The sequence below is a fragment of the Talpa europaea genome, assembly GCF_964194135.1.
Source record: "Talpa europaea genome assembly, chromosome: 2".
In the NCBI taxonomy this organism is placed as follows: Eukaryota; Metazoa; Chordata; class Mammalia; order Eulipotyphla; family Talpidae; genus Talpa; species Talpa europaea.
This window is the reverse complement of record NC_140068.1, coordinates 37,734,407-37,749,704: the sequence shown is the minus strand read 5'-3', so window position 1 is coordinate 37,749,704 and position 15,298 is coordinate 37,734,407. Positions and strand designations below refer to the sequence as shown.

Below are 15,298 nucleotides of genomic sequence, written 5' to 3'. Positions count from 1 at the left end.
CAGAGGTGTCCTTTGCTAAGCTGTCCTGCAGTATTTATACTGTTTTTCCCTTACTACATGAGGTTACCCTGAGTTTAAGCTCCTCCTCCCCCAGAAGTGGAAAGCACTAATTATGGTGGAAAGTTCTATTGGGCAGACATACAACATCAGCTTGGGCTCTCTTGTTCCTTATTTTCTTGCTCAAAAATAAACTCTTTGTCTTAAATTTATATTAATAGTTTAAACCATGTACCATCTTCTTCTGTGATTTTATTTTGAAAGTTATTATTCAAACATTTCACTTAGTTCTAGAAGGAATTGTGTTTGCATTTTTTACAAGGTACATTCTTATGTTATTTAGTTGACAAAATGTGATAATATATAAAAGTAGGGGAAGAAGTGTTTTGGAGGTGGGTGTGGATTTAAACCATCATCTAAATTCTTGTTCTTAATCAAACCATCAATGTGCGCATTAATTTTTTTTAATTTTTGTAAAAATTTAGGATAAAAATGACTTATCCTAATTAGAATTGAAAGAAACAAAATGTTGAAAATGTAGGTGTCTGTTACTATAAATATTCTATTAGTATATGTCCTCAGAAGTTAATAAAGTGAATGCTATTTAAATAATAATTTAAAATGTAATTGCATATTTATATTATATATAGAAAATACTTTATATTTTATATTTTAAATGTTTGCATAATTAAATATTTTAAATATTTTAGAAGTAAGACATCCATGAACTGATGGTAGAGTTAGCACCCTGAGGATGTAGATTAATTCATAACATTATATATAATTTTCAATAAGTGGCTTCAGATTTTATTTCTTAGTTTTGGAATTTACTTTAAAGTGACAGTAGAGATGCAGTAGAGATTGAAAAATTCCTTAACCTGATTTTATATCAGTTCATACAAGTTTGCTCTATTTTTTTCAGAGAAAAAAGTTCTAATTTTGTTTTCAGTTTACTTTTGCCTTTTTTTTTTTTTTACAAATATCATTAGCTTACTTTTTTCCCCAGAGATGAAAACAAACATTATCCTTGTTATTTTCAATAGTCCCTTTAATATTAGGAGATTCAGTTTTCAGAATCTAAAGAATCTGATAAAGATAGGAATTAGAATGGCCAAATTTTATATCTTATTTAATGTCATCATTTGTATATAAATGAAATCAAATCAGCATAGGTGAAGTAGGTATGAAAGAGAATTCCACACACAGGCATAGATACATTTTCTTTTTAATTTCTGTGAAATTGAAGTAATATGGATTCAGGATTGATATAATTAAAATAATTGAATGTTTGACCAGTGGATAAACTAAAAGTTTGGTTTTTTCCCCTCTCCCCACACTGAATTTTGTGTGTATTCTAAACTTTGTATAGTTCCTTGTAAATGGAAAACTGATCTCACTGTCTGCTTTTTTCTTTTAAAACTTTCATTAATTGCCATATTTAAAAATCTACATTGTCACACATTTCTATGTAAAACTCACATGAAATATGGCCTATTAATTCAGATTATCAGGAGGATTGGAAAGTTTATATTCTAATTATTCTTTCATCATTTGGAATTGATCTATGTATGGAATAGCTTTTTATTCTGCGTAGGTACTCCACTACATCTATAAGAGACCATAAAAGATAAGTGAGAGAAATAGGTGCCTTCATCTACTTCTGATTGATTTGAAGAAGACTTTGCAATAGTAGATGCAGTGACATTATGGATGCTCTGTGTCCATAGATACACTGTATGCTAGACTATAGAATTTGTTTTGAAAGATGTTATTAGAATAAATATTCTAGTATTTTGTGTGTATTGTAGTTGCACACACATGCACATACAAATGTACTTATTTATAATTGAAACAGATATCCTTTTAGTTATTATTCTTGTGAAAGTTCAGAAGATTGATTCTCAGCTCATATTGTGCAACTGGGTAGACCATTTGTTTCTCCATAGCCACTCTAAATATTTTCAGAACTTTTCACTTTAACCATGGTGTCTGTTTTTTGTCTTTTCTAAGCTTCTCCCTACTTTAAAATTAGGCTATTCTTGTGCTTGAGGTATTTTTCTATACCCCATGATCAGAAAGTGAACTTGTCCCCATAATCCAAATCCATAGCAGCTGGTTATATTCCTTTTGAGGGAGACATGTAAATATACGTGGGTATTTGTCATTCTATAATTCCCCCTTTAACTTTGGAAAATGTGGTATCTTTATTGGATAAGCTTGGATGTTGAACCCTTTTTACAAACAGCGTACTTATTTCAGCACAGGGAATCTGACTACTGTTTGCTTTGTTAGTCACATAAGAAGTTCTGTCTTGTCCAAAAACAGATTGTAGAATCAGAATATTTGCTAGCCACACCCCACCCAATTGTGTATTTAAAACTATTTTTGTTCTGGGAGTTTACTTGTAGCTTATTGAAGTGACTAGTCTGTGGCTCTGATGAAAACCCATTCCACTTGAAACAGAAAGCCGATCTCTTTAAACTCAGTAACCTAAGTGATTTTTGTTTTAATATCAAAATATGAATAATGATTTTTTCACATCTAGCATTTAGCTGCTGTTAAGCTTAGCCTGTTCATTTTCAGACAAATATTCTGAAAACAAATAGGCTAAGAGTCATTCGTTAATTCACCAAATATTTCTTGAGTTACCTCTGTCAGGCATAGATGTAAAATGTAAATGATTAATACACTGCCCCATCCTTATAGTGTTTAAACATGATTGTCACCATTTTATCCTCATTTCTCCACTCCAGTCCTGAAAAATATGTCATAATATCTTTAATCTTTGAGGTGCATTAAAATAGTGGTGATTCGGGAAGCTATATTTTGAAAGAACTCTTCAGTTGGAATGTCTTTGTCTATCAGTGTTCTAGTACCTCTTGTTAATATTACCTGGATACTTTTTTAACGGTTTTATTTATGCAGTTTTTAACATATTATAGAATATTTTATTCTTTTTTTTTAAGATTTATTTATGCATACAAGAGCTGGGGTACAGGCCAGAGGTATGGGGGGGTGAGAGGATTCACCAGAGACAGAGTGGGGAACAGAACAGGCAGACTGACTGAAAGACACTGCTGAGGGAAGCAGCGGGTGAGACAGGAGAGGTCTGCCTCGCCATGTGGGCTGCTTCCTGACTGGCCGGGGATGGAACTCATGCTGTAGAGGCTGTGGATTGCTTCATAGTGCAGTGCTTAACCCCTTGTACCACCAGCAAGGCCCGAATATTTTATTCTTATATTGAATTAGAGAGATTAGTTACAATGATTGCCTGTTTACCTAAATCTCAACTCACTGCTAGTTATTCCTCCCATTCACCACCTCCCCATATATTGAACAAATTCCATGTATTGTACCAATTCACTTGTGACGATTTCATTGTATTTTTCCATAAGTAGTTCTTTTTCTTCAAAACAATATTTTCATCATACCTAAAAAATTAACCATTTCTTTATATTACCAAACTCTTTTGTCTATTCAGATCTCTCCAGTTAGCTTATGTGCATACAAACATACATATCCATGTATATATATGTATACATACTACATCTTTATATACCAATGTATACATATATAACATGCTTATTCATATATTCTTTTATTGACTGACTTATAGTTTGTTCAAATTAGATTCATGAATTTCCCCTAATTGATACTTCCTCCTAGTGTAGGCTTCTTATCCATGCCTTTTTTTTTTCCCTTGCAGTGTATTTGTTGAAAAACTGGGTCATCTGTCCTGTACAACTCCTGATAGCTTGTATTTTGTTGTCACTTAAAATGTGTCTCTATTCCCTGTATTTCCTGTAAATTAGTAGTTAAATCTAGAGGTTCAATGTATTCAGCCTTGACACACACCATTCACGCACATACAAGCACACTTTGTAGACAGTCATGTGGTGTGTTTCAGTCAGGAGAATTTTCATTACTGGTTGCCTCTTTTTTTTTTTTTTTTTTGCAATAATACTAGACATTGCTTATTACCTAGATAACTGTTTTGATTCTTTCATTCCTCCTTTATTAGTCAGCATGTATATTTAAAAAGAAAAATAACACTTTCACCAGCTACTTGGTTGCCCTGATAAACAATTTATATAGGAAAAGCAGGAAAAATGCCTTTACAAGTATTTAACACAGCAAGTTTATTTCCTACCATCCTCCAGATATGGCTCAGTGAGGGTTTTGAGTATCATTATAAAAACATGGATTTAAACATACTTTATGTGTTTTAATTCATAGCAGTTTTTATTATTGCTCAGAATTTTTTCCCTATCAGGTCAGCAGTAGCCTCTTCACATTGGCTCCTGACTTCTCTTGACATGAATCCCAGTACTCTTTTATAGCTCCATTCCTTCCAGATGTTATACTTTTCCTGGCCCAGATCTCTAAAGAATCTTGGTTTCTTTTGTGCGAAATCGAAGCCACAACCTGGGTGTCTGAGTCCTATGGATGTGTATTGCTCCTAGTTTGGTCATTATTTCTGGGACAGAGCTAGGAAATTAATTTGTAAAGTGTTAATTAAACATAAAAGACATAAGTTTACCTGGTATGTCTAGTTCATGTTGAGGACTCCAGGATGTTAATTTAATGACCTCTAACTTGTATCTGTAGCTCCTTAGTATCATGTTGAAATCCCACATTTCGTGACAGTAAGGTTACTACCTTACTTCATTTGTCTTATTTCATGACACAGTTTTTCAGAATAATAATAATAATACCAACAGGCACACCACAACATTGAAAACAGTTTAGGATTATTTTTGCAGTTCTTTTGGTATTTCCACTGGAGCTGTATAGTCAAATTATCCTGCTTTCGAATCACTCGACTTGGCTTATTTCAGTGTAGTAACACTCCCCACTCAATTCACTTTCCATCTGTTCAGATTTATTTGTTTCAAGAGAAACCCCACCGACTGGGAGAAAGTTCCTGTACACAACACTAATGATAAAGGACTGATCACAAAAATCTACAAAGAGCTGATGAGACTCAACAAAAACAAGAAAATAATCCAGTCAAAAAATGGGCAGAAGAGCTAAAAAAAAACTTCTACAAAGAGGAAATGCAAGTGGCCAACAGGCATATGAAAAATGTTCAACATCACTTGTAATCAGGGAAATGCAAATCAAAACTACAATGAGATACCATCTTACACCAGTGAGAATGGCACATATTAAAAAAACGCACACAACAAATGTTGGCAAGGTTGTGCAGAAAAAGGAATTCTACTGCATTGCTGGTGGGAGTGCAAACTGGTCCAACCACTATGGAGAGCTGTGTGGAGATTTCTTGACCTACTAAAGATGGAGCTTCCATATGATCCAGCAATTCCACTCCTAGGTATTTACCCAAAGGACACAGAAACATTAATTCCAAACGGCACCTGCATCTCTATGTTTATAGCAGCACTATTTACAATAGCTAAGCTATGGAAACAACCCAAATGCCCAAAAATAGATGACTGGATCAAGAAGATGTGGTACATATACACCATGCAATATTACTCAGCAATCAAAAAAGATAAGCACATGCAGTTTGTAGCAACATGGATGGAGCTAGAAGGGATCATGCTCAGCAAAATAAGTCAGAAAGAAAAAGAAAAATACCAGATGGTCTCACTCATAGCAGGAATTTAGAAAACCTAAATAAGGAACCAGGAAAAAGACTAATTAATACAAAGTAAAAATCAAAATCAACAAGCAACTATAAACTAGAGACACACTACGGGGGAGGGTAGAGAAGGGCAGAGGAAGGACAAGGGTCAAAATAAGGGGGGGTGCAATTGTATGGGGAATATAAGAAAATGCATACATTGTGCAAAAATGAAAAATGATGTAAGAATTATGTAAAATAAAATATTAATTAAAAATTATTTGTTTCATTTTCCTTTCAATTTTTAGTAATGTTCTTTTTAAATTTAATTTTGTATTATGCATTCCTTAATTACTTAGGTTTCATATAGTGTGCTGATAAATGATTAATAGCTGGCTTGGGGTTGGAGAAGACGTGTTTGCTGATACCCAGCATGTAAATATTCCCACTTTGGCCAATTTCAAGCTATAGGGTAAAGACAGCTGACTCACAGAACACCTAAACCTTCACCAGCAGCCAGTACCAGCCAGCCCCAGCACATGTTGCATTTTCCCAATTCATATTTACAAAATAAGGACTATTCAGACAGGTCTGGCATCTGTTGTTGATCTACTCACATTGTGTTTCACCTTCTGTAAGTAACCTTTAAAAAAAAAACTGATCTGGTTTAGCCTTATATTATTAAATATTGATTCATATCCCCTTCCAATTTCTTAGATAAATGACATCACTTTTCTTCTTCTTTATCTGTCAGTTTGTTAGCCATCATTGTGTAACATTATTTAGGTTGGTCCACATTCTTTCTTACAACTGCATAGTATTCCATTGTATGACTGTGCCATTGTTTTGTCAACCTTATTGGTGGTCATGTGTGTTATTTACTATCTTTTCCTAAGACAGATACTCTATAGTGAATGTGTGTGCGCGCGCGTGTGTGTGTGTGTGTGTGTGTGTGTGTTTTCCTGAACATCTTTGGGAGAGAAATAACTGAGATACATGAGTTGAAAGATAACTAAATGCAGATATAATTTTATTACATATCATTAAATTCCCCTGCATAGGTGTATCACTTTGCATTTACAACAGTAATGTATGAGAGTACCTGTTCTCCCACAGTCTTCCCAATAGGATATATTACTTAGATTTTGTTGAACTTTTGTAATAGGGTGGTCCCCAGGAAAGGGGGAGGTTCCCTGCCCTACCCAAGGGAGGGTGGAGCTGAGCAGGAAGAGGAAAAGCTGAAGAAGAGACTGAGGAAGGAAGCAGGATGGAGCCTGGAGACCTGGAAGAGGCGCATGGAGCCTAGAGACACGTGAAGAAACTGCTCTTGTCTTTTGGTCGTGGACTGGGTGACACAGATGTGGGTGAGACCCGTGGGGAGGTGACAATGGCAGCTTTTATCTTGATGTTGATTTTGCTCTTTTCCTTCCGGGCTTGTCTGGTTGTTTCTGACCCTTTGCTGTGGGTCCCCACTGGAAGATGCTTTAGACTTGTGGCAGGCTTTGGGGCCTTGCTCTGGGCCGATCCCATATGGATGGACTTTTACCCGCGAGGGGACGGGTAACTTTGGGTGCTTCATTTAGAAACTAGATTCTTTGCCTTACCTGTGTTGTTTCCTAGTTTTATTAAAGTTCCTTCCCATTAAAGTCTCCTATGTTTTGTGTTGATGCGGCGGATGGCAGAACCCATTTAGAATAGGCAGGTTTGCGGGGTTTGGGCTGCCCCTCTCCCTGTCCTATAACACTTTTAGATTTTTGCCTATTTTAGAGGTGAAAATTGGTATTTGGTCTAGTGGTAATTTTCTTTTCTTTTTTTTAAAGATTTATGTATTGCTAAATGTGTGATTGAGTATATCTTCATATAATTAAAACCATATTTCTAACCTAGTTTTCTGCAAGTGTTCAGTATCATAAGAATGTAAATCACCTTTCTGTGAATCTAGTTTGCACATAATTTTCCCAGTTTGTCATTTGTCTTCTGGTTGCTTTGGTTTTCTTTTAACGTGCAAATTTTTCAAGATACATAATTTTGATTTCGATTATTCTAAATCAAACGACTGATTTAGACTCAGAGATATAAGAGACATAAAAGGTCATTTAGATCAATGGTTTCATTCTTCAGATGAGAAAACCATTATGAATGCCTCCTTCCTTAATGTTCAGTTGAATTAAGTGTCTGAAGAGCTGTTGGTAAGAGAACCCATTAAGGAAAATGCCAGCAACTAAGTGAATGTGTTCATCTCCTCACCCAAGCAGGATACTGATTTTCCTGTTCCTCTCACCCTTCATTCTTGTAGCAATGGAAATGGGAAAAGTGCCCACAAGTTTCATTTGGGTACTTGAAGACCCACAGCTTCCACCCCCACCTAGCTGTACTTCATTCCTCTTGAAAAAGTTTTAAGAGAACATTGTACGTGCTATTACAGAGCCCAGAAGCTAAAAATGATCTATTTGTGCAAATAGTCCAGTGTGGTTTAGTGGTTAGATACCTGCTGAGGGATTGAAAGGAGAAATTCATACTTAAAAACAGGTGTTTATGAAAACCCCTAAAACTTCAAGCCAGGTCAAGAAAAACTGAGAGTCATTTAAAAAGTTAGAACAAGGGTTTCACAGTCTATTTTCGATTATACATAAATTGCCATGCTCCTTAAAGCACTCATTGTTTTGTGTCTGAGGTAATGGCATTACTTTCTTTTCACACTAATCTGCAAGGCTAAAAGTATAAAGCTTCTTGGTTCTTGGACCTGAGATCTTTAAGGGTCTTTGATACCCAATAGGTTCTTAGCCATTCAGATAGGGTGCTACTATTTTTACAAGTTCAGCTTTCACATGTGGTCTCTGCTAAATTGGAATTAGATGGAAAGTTAAAGTGTTAATTGGGGGGCTCACAGGATGACACTACTTGAATTTCTTTGTTCCCTGCTTATTATCACAATTAGAACAAATCCACAATCACCACCTACCTGTAGAGTGTGAAATACCTAGAGGGGAACTACCTGAGTACCTGTGGGGTACAAAGCAAGATGTTTGCAGGTTTCAACACAGAGCACCAAGAGACTCACCCTCAGGACTGATGTTCATGTAACTATTTAACTTTTATTAAAAAATCCCAGAGTTTTCAGCTTAAGCAATTCTGTGCCCTAGCCTGCTTAGCCCTTGATCAACTTTGTTACCTCCTCGACACACCTTTACCCCTGACTGTGGACCAAGGCTAAATGATTATGTTTCCTGACCTCTGTGGCTCCTTATAATGCTAATAAGGCAAAATGCAAACATGCAGTGGTATTATCTTGAGTTCTCTTATTTCCATTTGCTTAGAAACCATGGAAGGTGAAAAGGATATATGTAAAGTGGTAGAACAGTGCCTCAGTATGCCTCAAAAAAGGATGATTTGAGCTGAGGTCAAATAAGTACATTTCACTGACATTCCCCTTGACTCTTTTTGCAGTGCCAGTCTTCTCATATTTTTTGCCAAACTTTTTTTGTCTCTACTGTGTGCCGGTTGCTAGCTTAGATGTTGCTATTCTGCTACTGAAGACCTTAATCTTATGGAGGTGACAGATACAACACGTAACCCCTTACAGTCTTTGCTCTAGCTTCTTAAGAACCCAAAATTTATGGATTTGGGGGTAAAACCCATTTTCTTAAATCATCAGATGGAATGCTCTCATCACACTTTCACTTGAGCCTGAATGAACCTCAAGAATAATTCCTTATTTATCATTGACAGTCCACTCTGCACAGGTAGTGCCTGCTGCCACTTGTGAACCTCATAAATATTTGTTGAATGAAGAACTAAGAACCTTAGGAGACCAGACTTCAATATTTATTGAGTGTGGGCTTTTCCCCTCATACTGTGAGCTCCCAGGGGTGGGGCCTTTTGCACAGTGCTGGTTTGGATCTGCTGTCTCACCTTAAAATAACTGAATTCTGGCAGAGGTTCCAATATCAACTGCTTCCCAGTAAAGTTTTCACAAGAGAATAGTGGCTGCTGTCCTAATGACCGCGTGCCTAAAAATTTTTTATTGGCAAATAAGTAAGATTTCAGAGTTAGATTTTCCAAAGAAAGTGTTGCTCGCAGTAACCATGGGGGGTGGGGGGAGGGGGGTGGAGGGTGGAGGGTGTAGGAAGGAGGGGTATAGAGTTAAGAGTGTGGATGCAGAATAGAAACTGAGATAGAAACAAGTGAAAGAAGGCTTATACTATTGGAGGGTCTAAATGTCTGAGAAACCTAGACATACAGTTTCAGAGCAACAAATACTTTCACATGAACATTTTTGTGCTTTACTTTCCAAATTTCCTATCCATCCATACCCCATTTATTTGTTACTGTGTCAGTTCTTTCAACTCTTTAGTGTGTGAAACATATACCTGTGTGTGTGAATATATGCATGCCAAAAATTAAAATGGGCTCATACACTACTGGCTCCATATTTTGGGTCCTTGCTCAAATGGCACATTAGCATCTTCTCTCCTGAGTGGAAATTTATGACCTTTCAAGGAGGAAAATGTTATTACTTAGAAAGTGAATATTGGATAGAGATTTTAGAACATTGTAAGGTTGTAAGATCAAGAATTTGAGTATCACCTTCAGTATCACCAAAAAATGTGTTGAATAAGCCTCAAGAGATACTAATTTTAGCCCCCCCCCCTTTTTAACAACTCTATTTAAGTCCCCTAGATAATAACAATAGATTTGTGTGTTATACAGCCTGTTATACTTTAGTTTAACTGGACAAAATTAGCTATCTTCAGGAGCAACTCTAAACCTGTAGAGCAAAATACCCATCCCTCATCATATTTTTACAAATATTCTCATTTACTGAACAATATGTCTTGCATTTGTGCAGTGCACATGAATTTGTGTGGCAAACCAGGTGTCTTTTAGATTTGTGGAATATATTAGAAAATATCCAACTGAACAGCTAATATATTTTTAAGGTCTTAATGTGTGTCAGTTTCCGAGAATTTTGCCTATTTCATTTGCTCTTTGTAGCAGCCCCATGAAGTAGGTAACTTTTTATCCCCACCATTAGACATGAATTGAAGCTCAGAGACATGAAGCATCCCAGCCAAATTCACACCACATGCATATATTTCTTGAAGATTTGTGAGGAACCCAGTTTTTAATTTGAAATTAAATATTGGCTGATCCTGGTCAAGAATTTGTGTGAAATACCACTGTACTTGCTTTCCAAATCAGCTTCTTAAGTGGATTTGTTTTTCATTCTTTACTATTGAAAGAGTCATGTTGTATGAGTTCTAAGATGGGCTAATTGGAGAATTTGCTAATTAAAAAAGATAATTGAAAAGCAAATAGTGCTAATATTGATATGTTTGTTTTTATCCTGAAGAATTGTTTAATAGGCTTATTTTATAGTAAAGTAGGCTAATAGGCTTTTTTATAGTATTCTATTGTAGTGATTGAAAGAGCAGTACTCTTATATTTTCTTTTTTTTTTTTTTTTTTTATAAATTTTATTGTTATATTCCCCATACAATTGCAGCCCCCCATTCTGACCCCAATCCCTCCCCTCCCGCCCCCGCCCCCCTAAAAGTGTCTCTGGTTCATAGTTTTTTGTTGATTTTGATATTCACTTTCTTATAGTTATTCATTTTCCTGGTCCCTTATTTAAGTTTTCTAGATTCCTGCTATGAGTGAGACCATCCGGTATTTTTCTTTTTCTTTTTGGCTTATTTCGCTGAGCATGATCCCTTCCAGCGCCATCCATGTTGCAGCAAATTGCATGTGTTTATCTTTTTTGAATGCTGAGTAATATTCCATGGTATATATGTACCACATCTTCTTGATCCAGTCATCTATTTTTGGGCATTTGGGTTGTTTCCAAAGCTTAGCTATTGTAAACAGTGCTGCTATAAACATAGGGGTGCAGGTGCTCTTTGGAATTGATGTTTCTGTGTCCTTTGGGTAAATACCTAGGAGTGGAATTGCTGGGTCATATGGAAGCTCTATGTTTAGTAGGTCCAGAAATCTCCACACAGCTTTCCACAGTGGTTGGACCAGTTTGCACTCCCACCAACAGTGCAGAAGAGTTCCTTTTTCTCCACACCCTCGCCAACATTTGTTATTGCTAGTTTTTTTAATATGTGCCATTCTCACTGGTGTAAGATGGTATCTCATGGTAGTTTTGATTTGCATTTCCCTGATGACAAGTGATGTTGAACATTTTTTCATATGCCTGTTGGCCATTTGCATTTCCTCTTCAGAGAAGTTTCTTTTAAGCTCTTCTGCCCATTTTTTGACTGGATTATTTTCTTTGTTGTTGTTGAGACTCATCAGCTCTTTGCAGATTTTTGTGATCAGTCCTTTATCATTAGTGTTGGGTGCAAAAATGTTCTCCCAGTTGGTGGGGTTTCTCTTTGTTTTTGTTATTGTCTCTTTTGCTGTGCAAAAGCTCTTTAATTTGATATAGTCCCAGCTGTTTATCTTTGCCTTCACTATCACTGCTTTGGGTGATGTGTCTGTAAAGATGTCTTTGATGTGCAAATCACGTAGTGTTTCGCCTATATTTCCTTCTATATATTTTATGGTTTCAGGTCTTATGTCTAGTTCTTTAATCCATTTTGAGTTGATTTTTGTGTATGGTGTGAGGTGGTGGTCAAGCTTCATTCTTTTGCATGTAGCGACCCAGTTTTCCCAGCACCATTTATTGAACAAACTTTCTTTGCTCCAATGCATAGTCTTTGCTCCTTTGTCAAAGATTAGTTGACCATAAACCTGTGGGTTTATTTCTGGATTTTCTATTCGATTCCATTGGTCTGTATGTCTGTTCTTGTTCCAATACCATGCGGTTTTGATGATTATGGCTTTGTAGTATAGTTTGAAGTCTGGGAGTCTGATGCCTCCATTCCCTTCTTTTTTTTTCAGGAGAGCTTTGGCTATTCGGGGTTTTTTGTGATTCCATATGAATTTCATCAATAATTGTTCTATTTCTTTGAAGAATGACATTGAAATTTTGATTGGAATAGCATTGAATCTGTATATTGCTTTTGGAAGGATGGCCATTTTAATAATGTTTATTCTTCCAATCCATGAGCAGGGGATGTCTCTCCATTTCTTTGTGTCTTCTTCTATTTCTTTTAACAGTGTTTTATAGTTTTCTTTGTATAGGTCCTTTACCTCTTTTGTTAGATTTATTCCCAAATATTTGATTTTTTTTGTTTCAATAACAAAAGGGATGGTCTTTTTGATTTCTTCTTCTTCAGATTTATTGTTTGTGTATAGGAAGGCTACTGACTTTTGCGTGTTGATTTTGTATCCTGCCACTTTACTGAACTGATTGATGAGTTGAATTAGCTTTTCTGTGGAGTTTTTGGGGTTCTCTATGTATAATATCATATCGTCTGCAAATAGTGATAGTTTGACTTCTTCTTTTCCTATTTGGATTCCTTGGATGTCTTTCTCTTGTATTATTGCCCTGGCTAGGACTTCCAGTATTATATTGAAAAGCAATGGTGAGAGTGGACATCCTTGTCTTGTTCCAGATCTTAATGGAATTGCTTTCAGCTTTTCACCATTGAGAATGATACTGGCTGTTGGCTTGTCATAGATGGCCTTTATGATGTTGAGGTATGTTCCTTGTATCCCAAGAATTTCAAGGGCTTTTATCATGAATGGGTGTTGCACTTTGTCGAAAGCTTTCTCAGCATCTATTGATATTATCATATGGTTTTTATATTTCTTTTTGTTGATGTGTTGGATAACGTTGATTGATTTTCGGATGTTAAACCATCCTTGTGCCCCTGAAATGAATCCAACTTGGTCGTGGTGAATTATCTTATGGATACATTGTTGGATTCTGATAGCTAAAATTTTATTGAGGATTTTTGCATCAGTGTTCATTAGGGAGATTGGCCTGTAGTTTTCCTTTTTTGTGTTGTCCTTGTTCGGTTTTGGTATTAGTGTAATGTTGGCTTCATAGAACGTGTTTGGTATTGTCCCTTCCTTCTCAATTTTTTGGAAGAGTTTGTGAAGGATAGGCACTAATTCGTCTCTGAATGTTTGGTAGAATTCATTTGTAAATCCATCAGGTCCTGGGCTTTTGTTTTTGGGGAGGTTTTTGATTACCATTTCAATTTCGCTAATTGTAATTGGTCTGTTTAGGTGTTCTATTTCTTCTTTATCTAGCTTTGGGTGATGGTAGAGTTGTAGGAATTTGTCCATCTCCTCTAGATTGTTAAACTTGTTTCCATATAACTGTTCATAGTAGTTACTGATTATTCTTTTGATTTCTGCTGTGTCCGTTGTGATTTCTCCTCTTTCATTGATGATCCTGTTTATTTGTGCTTTCTCCCTTTTTTCCTTTGTGAGCCTGGCTAGGGGTTTGTCTATTTTATTGATTTTTTCAAAGAACCAGCTCTTGGTTTCATTGATCTTTTGGATTGTTTTTTTAGTTTCAATTTCATTTATTTCTGCTTTGGTTTTTATTATTTCTTTTCTTCTACTGGTTTTGGGGTTTTTTTGTTGTTCTTTTTCTAGATCTTTGAGCTTCGAGATTAGGTTGTTTCTTTGCGTTCTTTCTTGTTTCTTGATGTGAGCTTCTATTGCTATATATTTTCCTCTTATTACTGCTTTTGCTGCATCCCATACATTTAGGATATTGGTGTCCTCCTTGTCGTTCAATTCAAAAAATTTTTTAATTTCTTCTTTGATCTCCTCATTAGTCCAATGGTCTTCCAGTAGTGTGGTTTTTAATCTCCATGAGGTAGGAAAGTTCCTTGCCTTCTTTTTATGGTTTATTTCTAGTTTGATGCCTTCATGGTCAGAAAAGATGGTTGATATGATTTCAATCTTGGTGTATCTGTTGATGTTTGTCTTGTGCCCCAGTATGTGATCGATCCTGGAGAATGATCCGTGTGCGCTTGAGAAAAATGTGTACTCCATTTTTTTGGGGTTTAGTGTTCTATAGATGTCTGTTAAGCCCAATTGCTCTAGGTCTTTATTTAGAGCTTTGGTTTCTTTACTTATTTTTTGTCTTGTTGATCTATCCATTGTTGATAGTGGTGTGTTGAAGTCTCCCACTACGTATGTGTTTTCTCTGATGTCTGTTTTCAGAGAGGACAACAGTTGTCTGATATATTTTGGTGCTCCTTCGTTTGGTGAGTATATGTTAATGAGTGTTATTTCTTCTTGAAGTATTGTCCCCTTGATCATAATGTAGTGACCATTGGGGTCTCTTTTTATCTTTTTGAGTTTGAAATCTGTTTTATCTGATATAAGTATAGCTGTTCCTGCTTTCTTTTTTGGTCCATTTGCTTGTAGGATTGTTTTCCATCCTTTAACTTTGAGCCTATTTTTATCTTTTGTAGCTAAATGTGTTTCCTGGAGACAGCAAAAGGTTGGGTTTTGTTTCTTAATCCAGGCTGCAACTCTGTGTCTTTTTATTGAAGAGTTTAGTCCATTTACATTTAGAGTTAATATTGATATGTTAGCATCTGTATTTGCCATTGTGTTTGTCTTTCCTTTGATTTTATTTATTCTTTTAATAACTTTTTTTTTTTTGGCCTTCTTTCATTGTTATTCGTCCCTCTGAGGTTCTGGCTTTAGGACTCCTTGTAGTATTTTTTGGAGTGGGGGTTTAGTTGCAATGAAATTCCGGAGTTTCTGTTTGTCTGGGAAGGTCCATATTCTTTCTTCAAAGAGGAAGGAGAGCTTTGCGGGATAGAGTATTCTTGGTTGGCATCTGTTTTCTTGG

The 15,298-nt window shown here is 35.9% G+C and overlaps 1 protein-coding gene across 1 annotated transcript in view; it reads left to right on the top strand.

Annotated features, from left to right (window-relative positions):
- Positions 1 to 15,298, top strand: part of NT5DC1 (5'-nucleotidase domain containing 1) — a gene marked incomplete at both ends in the record, with an annotated part of 116,496 nt that overhangs the window by 28,235 nt on the left and 72,963 nt on the right. The window lies entirely within an intron of this gene.